A 13,472-nucleotide genomic window follows, 5' to 3' on the forward strand; every position below is an offset into this window, starting at 1 on the left:
TGTAAGTATTGCTTTAAGAGTAAATGTGATAATGCCTTTAGCAGTGCCTTTTTATTTCACAAATTTTTGGCATCAAGAGATGGGCGCGAAGTTTGGCAAAGTGTTTGGAAAATTTTGGTTTGGTTTTGGGGGAAAGCTGCAGTATCTTACAATGAACTGCATACCATTGGAGGTATATGTCATCAGTTAGAATCTCTATTGCAAACTAGCCTCAAAGTTGACTAGCAGAGCTAGGGACGCTAAATGGGAAGTGATGTGATTTGACAATGCCTTGAGTGCAGCACAAAGGACAGTTTCATTGTAGTTTTGATATAAAATTGTGTATAGTTTAGCCCACATCATTTTTCTCAATTCTGGGTTATAGCGATGCCTTTTTGACCTACCGAGCTGTATACGCATAACGTAATATCGATTCGTCTTGCAATGTATTGACAGCGGACCAGTCTTTCACTGCTGTCTACCACAGCAAACAAAGCAACAAAGGGAACAATAAAGATGTTTCCATGCAGTCTAAAAGAGATTGTTCTTCAGCCATGAAAATGACCGTTCTAGTATGATACATGACATGAGTCTCTGCATAACTTTTTCCTGACTTTTGGCAGCACTTTGCAGAGTTTTTACTTAAACCTTATCCAGCACCTTTTATCAGCAGTGAGATCAAGCAGCTGTAAAAGTTATTGAAAATAGTCACAGATTAATCATTTTGCAAGGTGTAATGTTACCAACAGCACTGACTCCAAAACCTGCAACTGCATATTGCTTAGAGTTGTTCTACACTGCATCTGTTAGTGTCTTGTTTACATATGGTGCTTCCATTATCGTGTCTTGCATTGGTTATTTTGTTTCCTTGAAATATTTTAACCATTATAAGAATCCATGGTAGAATGAGACAAAGAAGATGGCTACACAGTATGTAAGGCCACTGAACAAAGGTTGAGGGGAAGCCTTAGTTCCATTTCGACAAGAGGACTTGTCTTCGCTCAGGCAAGACACCTTGTCAAAACATTGACTCGGCTTGCAAACTGAGGCTTCCTCTCAGCCATTTCAGTGCCCTTTAACCATTATAACTATTATAAATACCGCTACATGAGCTGTTGGGTTTAAAAAAGAAGAAAGCCAAAGCCCAGATCACATCTGAATCCGAACTGTCATAATGCATTTTGCTGATAATAAACCTGAAATCTTTGCATAGAAAATAATAATTTCTCACCCAACCCCCCAATATGAACCTGATGGTCTGGAATACACTCGCAAAAAAAAGTGTGCCAAATTTGTCAAAAATAAAGCAAAAGTCCAACACTTAATGATACTGTCCAGAACTGTTCAAAGGTTACAGTTTTGATATGTGATGGTGTGTACTTATTGAGACTGCTAGCCAAAACAAGCCTGGAAATTTCACAGAACGATGCTCGAGTTCATCAAATAATTCTGCTTACCCTGGGCTGAGTACTTGGGCTTGTTTTCTTGCAACTTTGTTGATGGGTTGCCCTGTGGGCCATATTTCCTGCTCCGAAATTCTTTATGCCACCTATAAACACTCCTGGGTGGTGGGTTCACCATTGAATTTGCCAGTAAGGTGGGCCCATTTGGTTTCCCACCAAGAATTCTCTCATGGTGGCTTATAGCTTGCGCTGTTCCCATTCCTTCATCGAAATATCTTTCAAAAACAGCCCTGGTTTCCTCGCTTGGTCGAAGAAGTTCAAGAGAGTCAGCTGATTGCAGGCTATGATTGTGATCTGAAATCTTTACAACAGCCTGTAGAGGCGTTTCTCGGCACAAAAATAGATCATTTTTTTTGTGTGTCACGGTTCACTTTTTTAATTTTAATGTCCAGTTTCGCTGGGCATGAAGTGTTGCGGCTTGATGCTTTTTCACGTGGATTATGCTGACACTTCCACACTTTGTGGAAGATCATCCTGCAAGAATAAAAAAAAATGATAGCAGTGCACAGGTGTATAGCCTATGTGTTGAACACATTATACTTTGAGTCATTTTTATGAATAAGCTGGCTTGAAGAAGTTTGTTCATGGCTATAACAGGATCTTCCTTATATTTTACTAAGCAAGCAAGCTAAATTCTTTGAAATCAGTCCGCAAAGTTTCTCATCATTACATCCCACATCACATTAATATTTTGTCTCGAAATGTTTAAAACAAGCGGTGCACACTATGGCATGCATGGACAGCTGGCGATTGTCTAGAAAGCAAGCCTTTAATGGCGGTGTTGGAATTACAGAAGTATACAAGTGTACCCAAAGTCCGGCAAAGCCTACAGCTTGTCACCGAAGCTGTCGTGGAATTGGCGCTAGAGAGGATTTTTTTTGAAACAGTAACTTTACAACAATGGAACATGCACTAAGATTTTGGACCCATACCAAGGGCTAGTGTTGGGTCCATACAAAGTACAATACAATGCAGTATAACTGTAGCACATGATATCTGTGGCCATATGTGTAAGGCATACCATGTAAAAATTGCGCATGTTCGTTTAAAAATAGAAGAATTTGATATAGCCAATAAGGCGTGGACTATGCGCAGACCCTTGCTGCAGCAACACCAGCCACTTGCGTGTATAGTGGCGAAGCCTACAACTTGTCATTGGAGCAGTAATGCTGGGGGAACAATTGATATCCGCTTGATTAAGAATACGGTATATGATGTAAAAATCGGTTACGGAATTCGTTTAAAAAACATTCTGAAGAATTTGACCAAGGCAATAATTTGTTAAATTTCCGATAGATCTTGGATCAACTCATTCTCACCCCCCCCCCCCTATTTTTAATGCATGCTCATCATGACTTGCATGGGCGATGGTACATTGAAAAACGGGACTGCCAAGATCAAAATGTACGATAGACAGGTGGTTTTTGTACGGCGGACCCCTATAATTATATGTAACGAAGCGGCAGATTTTCTCTCTATGCAGCGCAATGCGTTCTATGTCATGACATTTGCTCACCTTGTGCACTTGGTTTGAATCTTCTCGCAAACCCAGGAGGTGTTCGTGTTTGCGCTGTATTGCCGCACCCACATTTCTGCGGATTTCCCATTAGTCAAGTTGCAGCGAAGTACCTCCACATCAGCAGTGGATGACTCCCCTAGCAAAAAAATCCAATAGAAAACTAATAGCCTATCAGATTATTGATATTGGTTTTATCAGTCTGCCAGAGTATTGGTCGTATGGGTATCCTAGCCTATTGGTTTTACAGGTCTGCTGGAGTATTGGTTTTATAGGTCAATTGTTTACTGGTCGTATAGGTTATGGTTTTATCGGTGCTATGGTATCTGGTAAAACGGATAGGTCTGTAATGCTAGTACACCCATAGCTGTCAATAATCTGATAGACCTACAAAACCAGTAGGCTTCCTATTGGTTTTGTAGGCCCTATGGAATATTGGTCTCATCGAGTACCTGCGTGTGTTTACCTCTCCGGACACCTGAAGGGAGAGGGCAGCTATGTTCCACTTTCTAGGGATGAGTTACGCAGCAGGGTCATGTATACACATTTTATTCCGCAATGACAGCGGCAACGCATACTGGCACATAATCCAAACATTCACTGCATCCAGGTAGCCCTCGATTCCAAGATTGCGGACTTCGGCCCGAGGATGTAGTCTCTCCAATACTAAGGCACCTGAAAGAAATAAAAAATTGCGGTACAGCTTGAAAAGTAAGCGATTTCAAGAGCGCGACACCACCACCACTTCAAAAAATCGGCGCAGATATATACCGGCAACCGCGATTGCGCGCGTATTCATGCGGAGGCAGTTGGGGGCGCGCCGCCATTATTGAACGCCGAGGTAGCTGCTGAACCAACCTTCCGTCTTGCGCCTCACCATAGGTTCTGCCACTTGAACACAGTGCGCACGACATTCAAAAATAGATTAACGCTAAAAAGGTTCATCAATACTTTCAAGAAATCGTGCCGACAACTTTCAAACTCGGCGCTGCGTTATATCACACCGCGCGATTCAAATTCCTTTGTTGGCGTGCAGGCAGCGGCATTCTGCAACGCAAAGCCACATCATACACTGACAAAGTATAAACGTCAGCCCGAAGTTGCAAGTGATGCACACGCACCTGATCAAAAGCTGAACGTGCGCTGGAACGTTGATATCCTCGAGAAGCACCCCGAAAAACGGCGAAAACGTGTAAACACAGGGCACCGACCGAACTGCCGCCAGCCCGATCAGCGATCGCGCCAGCTCCAATGCCTCTACGGAGCTCCCTAGCAAAAAAATCCAATAGAAACTAATAGCCTAGCAGATTATTGATATTGGTTTTATAGGTCTGCCAGAGTATTGGTCTTATGGGTATTCTAGCCTATAGGTTTTACAGGTCCGCTGGAGTATTGGTTTTATAGGTCAATTGTTTACTGGTCGTATAGGTTATGGTTTTATCGGTCCTATGGCATCTGATAAAACAGATAGGTCTGTAATGCTAGTACACCCATAGCTGTCAATAATCTGATAGACCTACAAAACCAGTAGGCTTCCTATTGGTTTTGTAGGCCCTATGGAATATTGGTCTCATCGAGTAGCTGCGGGTGTTTACCTCTCCGGATACCTGAAGGGAGAGGGCAGCTATGTTCCATTTTCTAGGGATGAGTTACGCAGCAGGTACATGTATACACATTTTAATCCACAATGACAGCGGCAACGCATACTGGCACATAATCCAAACATTCATCCAGGTAGCCCTCGATTCCAAGATTGCCGACTTCGGCCCGATGATGTAGTCTGTCCAATACTACGGCACCTGAAAGAAATAAAAAATTGCGTTACAGCTTGAAAAATAAGCGATTTCAAGAGCGCGACAACACCACGACTTCAAAAAATCGGCCCACACATATACCGGCAACCGCGATTGCGCGCGTATTGCGCGTATTCATGCGGAGGCGGAGGCAGTTAGGAGAGGCGCCGCCATTATTGAACGCCGAGGTAGCTGCTGAACCAACATTCCGCCTTGCGCCTCACCACAGGTTCTGCCACTTGAACACAGTGCGCACGACATTCGAAAACAGATTAACGCTAAAAAGTTCCATCAATACTTTCAAGAAATCGTGCCGACAACTTTCAAACTCGGCGCTGCGTTATATCACACCGCGCGATTCAAATTCCTTTGTTGGCGCGCAGGCAACGGCATTCTGCAACGCAAAGCCACATCATACCCTGACAAAGTATAAACGTCAGCCCGAAGTTGTAAGTGATGCACACGCACCTGATCAAAAGCTGAACGTGCGCTGGAACGTTGATATCCTCGAGAAGCACCCCGAAATAACGGCATAAACACAGAGCACCGACCGAGCTGCCGCCAGCCCGATCAGCCGCCAGCGATCGCACAAGCGCCAATGCCTCTACGGAGCTGCGCATGCACGCCCAGAGGAGAGGTGGAAAGGAGGATGAGAGAGGCCAGCACGGGAACGCTCTCGCGGGAGTGGGAGTGAGAGAAAGGAAACCTACCTCTCCGTTCTCTCCGTTTACCTCTCCGCTGCGAACACCGCCGGCATCACGCTACCGCGTCGGCAGCCCGATCCGTACTCGTCGCGTGCCCGATGTCGACTCCTCTCGCTTCGGCGGCGGTTGCAGTTGCTTGGACGCGCGCCTCTCAATCCATTTCACCGCCATTCAGTGATCCAGTAGCAACAGCATCGCGCGTCTTGCGGCTCCAACCGTACGTAGATTGTTGAGACCTCGCGCAGAATTAAGTGAGAATATTTTGTGTCGCGGCGTTCTCAATTGTTATTACGGCTAATATTGTACGTTACGGCAACACTCAATAAGCGGGATGAATGCGTGAGTATTGGGGATGTTCCTAGATGGAAAAGGAAACAATGAAAAAGACCTAAAATCTCCAACTGACTGATCCTGCATGTAAGACCCATAAACAAAGGCATACTGATGTATCAGACACATGAACCAATATGTAGTGGTCTATAAGACAAGCATGTATCAGCCTATAAGATGTATGGGCTTCTGCACTGTCTGATACTTTTCTTATACAACCCACAGAAAAACCTATGAAACCAATACTATTGCTTATAGGACAAATATGTACCAGTCTATAAGATTTATGAGTTTCTGTATAAGTCCCATAGAAATGCAAATACAACACAAAGAATACCTACAGAACCAACACCGAATCTTATAGAACCAATAACACTCCCTATTGGTCTTTTTTGCTAGGGAAATTTTGACCGTGTGCGTATGATCTCTGATATCATACCCACACGGTCAAAATTTCTTATGACTTGATACTATATACAACAAAACATGCACAAGTTACAGGCGTTTGCTATTGCACTCTTCGTAGTGCGGCCGAAAATCAACCACAAAAATTAAGTTGCAAACTAACTGATCAAGCTCCAATGCAGAAGTGCAACGCACGTTAGCCGCGAAGGCAATCTCACCGAAGGGCCTACAATTGTCGCTCTCAACGCTGCTGCCCTTCGCTCTCATCTCTATCCGACAGCAAGAAACATGTGAAAACAGGTGCCATTTTCTTTTTTGTGCCTCATGGCGTAACGAACCGCACCACAGCTTGCAGGAATATCAGGAATTATGCTCGAAAACACAGCAAGCGCCGCGCATCCGGTGCAGACTGCTGGGGCTTTTGCCTACATCCCGAAAGTCACTGCTATCGCCAGCACCGCCACACCTCCACTGACGTCACAGGCTGACACTTGCCTATACAGAACCTTCAAACAAGACCTCTGGTGCCCTGCAGATCAGCTTGATTATGGAACCTCCTTATGCCTCCCTATGACTTCTTTGACACTCTCCCCACCGCACCGACAGGTAAATCTCGCTGACAACCTCACTGGTAAATCTCACTGACAAGTTGCCGCTACGCACTCGTTGCCCTCTTGGACGCGGTGTGAACGTGTCGAGCATCCAACGGCTGATAGAGCGTCTTGGGTCTCGTCTGCTTCAAGGTGTCCGTTCTGTTGCAGAGCCATTTCATGCACCGGAGCAACTCATCTGGGCTTGCGCAGTCTCGAACGCTGAGGGTCTGCACCAGATCTTCGTCGTTGAGTCTAGTGATGACATACTCGATACATGCCGCTTCACCGATGTTGCAGCGCCTTGCTTCTGCCAGTTTGTCGTAGCAGTACGCTTCGACACTTTCGTGGTGCTCCTTTCTCGAATCCATGTCCCGGAATGTACGTTGAAAACTGGATGCCGAAGGAAACACCCTCTTTATTTCAGTTTTCCAGTCGGCCCAAATTCATTGGACATCTGTGAGACTATTGTACCATGTTTTTGCGACACCCTGGAGCTTCATGAGGGCGAAGCAAATGGTCTGCTGGTCGCTCCAACTGTAAGCTGCAGCCAGATTGTCCACTTTGTTGAGCCACGTCTCGACCGTTGGCTGATCGTGCAAAAATGGGTCGAATATTAGCACAAGTTGTGCGCTCCCCGTGGCCAGTCTTCCATCCGCGACGCCCGATGCACCTGCCGATGAGTGGTGCAGTGGCGATTAGGCCGATTGCATTAGTTGGGCTGCTCCTTGCAATGCCTCTCGTACCGCCATCTGGATCGCAGCCTGCATCAGCGCCTGGAAGTCGAAGGCCCTGGGAACGGGCACTGCTTCGTTGGGGCTATCCATGTCGTGACAGCTTGCCGTTGCAGCATTCATGAATCCCCTTTCGACGTTGGGCTGCGTCTCGTCTTCGTTCTGTACGCTGTCGTCGTTAGCCGAGTGAGCCAGTCGTGGTGATACCTCGCCCTTGGGTCCTCCATTCGTTGTCTTTGAATGTAGCATCATCGTGGCTTTTCGTGGTCAAATCACTTCAGAGACACTCGCTGAGGAGGGTAGCTGGCTGCAATCCCACTTCTGAAAAATATTCTGTAGTCGACACAGCCGTTAACATGGAACAGATTCATTGTCCCTTCGTTTGACAGCACTCGCTCGAACGGCGTGCAAGACACACACTGCCCGAAAAGGGTCCGTTTCGGTGGCGGCACGGTCCATTCGGTCCCTTTCAGCACACCCTCTCCCACCAGATGTCCGAGGTCGGAATGGCCGAGTAACCCGAGGGTGGCTTCACAGCGGAGCAGAGCACCCCCCGTAGAGTCCGAGGTGGGAGCCCGGAGAGGGTCTGAGCGCATTCCGTTCGTGGGCCGAATGTGCATGGCGTCTCTGTTGACAACAGGTGGAAAAAGAAGACTGGACAGGAGCCGTGTGCCATGAACGCTCGGGTTTCGAGTTTGTCTCGGAGGCAGAAGAATAAAAAGCGATTGATTCGGGTCCTGTCTCGTAATTATGTTCCATGTGCTCTGGACCCTATCTCTGTACCTTTAACTGCACACCTGTGAATACAGTTGGCTTAGATATTCTCACGCTTGATGACTGAAGCAGGGAAGCAAAAAAACAGGTGAAGGCTTTCAAAGGAAACTTTATATGGTGTACTTAAGTGTTTTGAGATTAATTGAACTTGGGGTGGTTGCAGCAACAACAAATGTGCTCAGCAGTTATCAAAGATCAGAATGACCATCACTCAGCTGGTCTGAACATAAAAGGTTGCAATGACACCCTAGAGGTAAAGAGAATATCTGCAACACCTGTGATAACTTCAGACATGACGTCTGACAGGTGACACAAAGTTGTACGCCACATAGTTACTTGAAAACGCATTTATTGACATATCAGGTTACGTGCCCACTACACTGTGATGAATAAAAAATAAGGGAGCCACTTAATGTCCACCTTTAAGTGTGGGACATGATGGTGTTACCGCCTCCCATCTGCAGGTCTCATTGCAGGCTCTGGCTCATGTACATGCACTTTGCCACTTGCTTAATCACTGTTTTAATTTTTTACTCTGTTCTCTCACATATATTCATTGGCACGCAGTCATATGCTACTACATTATGTGAAAGATCACCCAACAAAGATATAAAGGCCCACTTTATCCAACCATGCATTGTGCTTTCTTAGCCTTTTCTTTTCTTCTCAACATGCAAAATATTCTGAAAAATGTCTGGCTAAGCAAATGGGAAATGGGACACTGCATATGAAGGCAGTGTTGCTTTTCATACTTACTCATGCAGCTCTAGAAACAGGTGACTATAACGTAAGTACTGGTGTGAACGTTTACTTATTGTCCCTTGGCTTGCTTCTGGTCCATGGTGTGTTATTCATAATGCTTTACCACTTTGTGTGTGCCTTGTTCAAACTACTGTACTAGGCTTTCCTTGTGAGAAAAATGGTATTAACAAGAATGATCATAAGTAGTATAACAAATATGTTAATGCTTTAAACTGATGCTGTCATCATTATCAGAGATGCCTGGCAAATTTACTGAATTTACGTTCCCCACTGGTCTTGTATTCACCCGTTCTTCAAGAGTCTTATCAGGAACCTATGTATAGCTTCTCTTCTTTTTTTTTTACATGCAAAGGCTTTGTAGGGGAAAATGTGTCGCACGGCCATTGCACTTTGCTGAGGAGTGCCAGCCTTCTATCAAGCATGTCAGCTTTGACTAAATGCCCTGCGCATATTTTTGTGCACATGCCCGATGCCTTATCGTTACAATATCAGTGCTGATAGTGGTGCTGCAGTTCTTTCTTTGACAAATTGGAGCATAATTTGCTGCTGAGGGCCATCTATCCAAATGCTAATCTGGCAAGCATGAAGCTCCTTTGCAGTTCTCTGGTTCACAGTAGCATTGAGCTGTAGTGTAGTGAGCCTTCATAACATTTTAAGTGGGTGATCGACAGTGGTGGCATTTCTTTTCTCTTAGACTGAGCTTAGTCCTGGCCATGGTAAAGTTTCATTGCAGGCAATATGCAGAAGTGCTTTCTTCTGATATTTTGGTATTTGTTTTGCAATATTAAAATCGGCCCTCCACTGTGCTGTCTCTTGGCCCATATGTTATTTTTACAGATTGAAATGTATTTGTCTTTTAATAAATTATTGTTAAATTATATCTGCTTGTAACAGATTCCCATGACAAGTGTCCTTTACTATTTTGGTAAAATTTGTCTTTGACTGGTCAAACTCCAACTATGTTTCAGGCAATGCATGAGTGTGTTTATTTCTAAATCTGCTCACGCAAAGCATTTTGTCGAACTAGTTGGTGCATGTCAAGAAATATAGAAGCGCCAACACAAATGCAGACAAGACAGTGACATGGACGGGCACTTGTCTGTGTCACTCTTGTTTTATTTATGTTGATGCTTCTTTATTTCTTCAAGCAGCTGTTGGTCAATGTCATTCAAAGGCAACAGACCCCTGCCTCTTAAGGCACCGTAAAGGCTGCTGTGAGGTTGAGTCAAAGAATTTTTACTGTGCTCTTCGATTCTTTCTCACGTACTCTTAGACGCTGCAATTTTTTTCGCATCTTATTCATTACAGCAGGGTTTACCGAATTTAATATATCTTAGTGCTGCCTCCTTCAGTCATACCAATGGTTCAGCCTTGCTTAAGACGACATTGAACTTAAGAACACGCACATGCTGTGGGTTCTGTGCATGGCAAGTTTTTCCTCTCCACTAGTAGTTACATGCCACTTGTCACATCAACTGAGATCGCATTCAGTTGTGTTCTAGACGAAAAAAAACTGGCATAGTTATAATGACATGCCACCACTATGAGGTGCGCAGCTTATGCTGCTGGGAAGATTCCTTCTTCTCGCCAACAAACACCCCTGATCATTAAAAACACTGTTACTTCATGAGGAAAAGTTTTTTAGCATGGAAAATGAGTAGACGTGATTCTTGTATTCTGTGTTGTATCTGACACTGCGCACAGTAGGTGTGGATTGATATGCTGTTTTGAGTACCCAGAGGGGCTCCATGGATAAGGTCACACTCCTTCAAGTTGCTTCTAGACAGTGGAGCTTCGGCCGCATGCTGAGTGTTGCCTTACTTGGAGCACAGCAAAAAAAATTCTCGGCTTTGCCATTCACTTTCAGGTCGTATTTCGCTCAAAGGTAAAATTTATTGGTAATATTTTTTTATGCTGTCTGAGCGCAGTGCTTACCTGATTTGATTCAGTCAGATTTATTTTTAAATCTTATTTGTTCAGCAAGGCTTCCTTTGTCAAATGCACCACCTTGTTTGAAGCATTTTCAAAGCTTTGTAAGGGGTATGTCATCGATACACATCCGTCTGCTGCATTCCTTAGCCTGCGATTGCCTGCAATGACATGATTTTTTGTGTACAGAATCATAGTGATGCTGCATCTTTTTTGGTGATGTAGAACATTTCCCTATCTTCTGCCAGGAGGTTGGAAACCACAAGGAGCATGAAAACAACGATGTAGATAAGTCACCACAGGGTATATATGTGAATCAAGCTACCAGTTGCCAATTAGCTATTGTGTAAGAGGGTTGTACGCAGTAGACATTCAAGTGAGATTTGATAAACAAGTGTTTGGAAAACATTAGAAACTGAAAAGAACAAAATTCAAACGCATCTGCCACATGCCAAAATTTTGCTCAAACATAAGGTGCTCATTTGTGCCTGTTGCAGCCATAAGCTATGTTTCTATGTGCACCCTAGCAAAAAAATCCGATAGAAAACTAATAGCCTATCAGATTATTGATATTGGTTTTATAGGTCTGCCAGAGTATTGGTCTTATGGGTATCCTAGCCGATTGGTTTTACAGGTCTACTGGAGTATTGGTTTTATAGGTCAATTGTTTACTGGTCGTATAGGCTATGGTTTTATCGGTCCTATGGCATCTGATAAACTGATAGGTCTGTAATGCTAGTACACTCATACCTGTCAATAATCTGATAGACCTACAAAACCAGTAGGCTTCCTATTGGTTTTGTAGGCCCTATGGAATACTGGTCTCATCGAGTAGCTGCGGGTGTTTTACCTCTCCGGACACCTGAAAAGAGAGGGCAGCTATGTTCCATTTTCTAGGGATGAGTTACGCAGCAGGTGCATGTATACACATTTTAATCCACAATGACAGCGGCAACGCATACTGGCACATAATCCAAACATTGACTGCATCCAGGTAGCCCTCGATTCCAAGATTGCGGATTTCGGCCCGATGATGTAGTCTCTCGAATGCTAAGGCACCTGAAAGAAATAAAAAATTGCGTTACAGCTTGAAAAATAAGCGATTTCAAGAACGCGACACCACCATGACTTCAAAAAATCGGTCCACACATATACCGGCAACCGCGATTGCGCGCGTATTCATGCGGAGGCAGTTAGGAGGTGCCGCCATTACTGAACGCCGAGGTAGCTGCTGAACCAACATTCCGCCTTGCGCCTCACCACAGGTTCTGCCACTTAAACACAGTGCGCACGATATTCGAAAACAGATTAACGCTAAAAAGTTTCATCAATACTTCCAAGAAATCGTGCCGACAACTTTAAAACTCGACATTGCGTTATATCGCACCGCGCGATTCAAATTCCTTTGTTGGCGTGCAGGCAACGGCATTTTGCAACGCAAAGCCACATCATACACTGACAAAGTATAAACGTCAGCCCGAAGTTGCAAGTGATGCACACGCACCTGATCAAAAGCTGAACGTGCGCTGGAACGTTGATATCCTCGAGAAGCACCCCGAAAATCGGCGAAAACTTATAAACACAGGGCACGGACCGAACTGCCGCCCGATCAGCGATCGCGCCAGCGCCAATGCCTCTACGGAGCTGCGCACCTGCGCATGCGCGCCCAGAGGAGAGGTGGAAAGGAGGATGAGAGAGGCCAGCACGGGAACGCTTGCGCGGGAGTGGGAGTGAGAGAAAGGAAACCTACCTCTCCGCTGCGAAGCGCCGCCGGCATCGCGCTACCGCATCGGCAGCTCGAGCCGTACTCGTCGCGTGCTCGATGTCGACTCCTCTCGCTTCGGCGGCGGTTGCAGCGTTGCAGTTGCAGTTGCTTGGACGCGCGCCTCTCAATCCATTTCACCGTCCTGCTCTGCACATGTAGGTGATTGTGACTGAGCTGGGCCCCGACAGAACCGTGCTATATCCGCGTGCTTTCCCATCTCCATTCAGTGATCCAGTAGCAACAGCGTCGCGCGTCTTGCGGCTCCAACCGTACGTAGTTTGTTGAGACCGCGCGCAGCGTTCTCAATTGTTATTGCGGCTAATATTGTACGTTACGGCAACACTCAATAAACGGGATGAATGCGTGAGTTTTGGGGATGTGTCCGAGATGGAAAAGGAAACAATGACAAAGACCTAAAATCTCCAACGTACTGATCCTGCATGCAAGACCCATAAACAAAGGCATACTGATGTATCAGACACATGAACCAATATGTAGTAGTCTACAAGACAAGCATGTATCAGCCTATAAGATGTATGGGCTTCTGCACTGGTCTGATACTTTTCTTATACAACCCACCGATAAACCTATGAAACCAATACTATTGCCTATAGGACAAATATGTACCAGTCTATAAGATTTATGAGTTTCTGAATAAGTCTCATAGAAATGCAGATAAAACACATAGAATACCTACAGAACCAATACCGATTCTTATAAAACCAATA

At 45.1% G+C, this 13,472-nt stretch overlaps 1 long non-coding RNA gene and 1 pseudogene across 1 annotated transcript; both read right to left on the reverse strand.

The window, feature by feature from the left end:
• Positions 1 to 657: 657 nt before the first annotated feature.
• LOC146201504 (uncharacterized) lies at positions 658 to 3,101 on the reverse strand (annotated as a pseudogene).
• An 8,794-nt stretch (positions 3,102 to 11,895) lies between these two features.
• On the reverse strand, positions 11,896 to 12,605 carry LOC146201505 (uncharacterized). Its single transcript, XR_014701649.1, has 2 exons — positions 12,484 to 12,605; positions 11,896 to 12,038 (listed from the first exon to the last, which is right to left on the reverse strand). It is a non-coding gene; the product is annotated as an uncharacterized LOC146201505 (long non-coding RNA).
• Between the last annotated feature and the right edge of the window lie 867 nt (positions 12,606 to 13,472).

This window comes from Amblyomma maculatum, chromosome 1, assembly GCF_055883805.1.
Source record: "Amblyomma maculatum isolate TAMU_Amacu chromosome 1, ASM5588380v1, whole genome shotgun sequence".
Lineage (NCBI taxonomy): Eukaryota > Metazoa > Arthropoda > Arachnida > Ixodida > Ixodidae > Amblyomma > Amblyomma maculatum.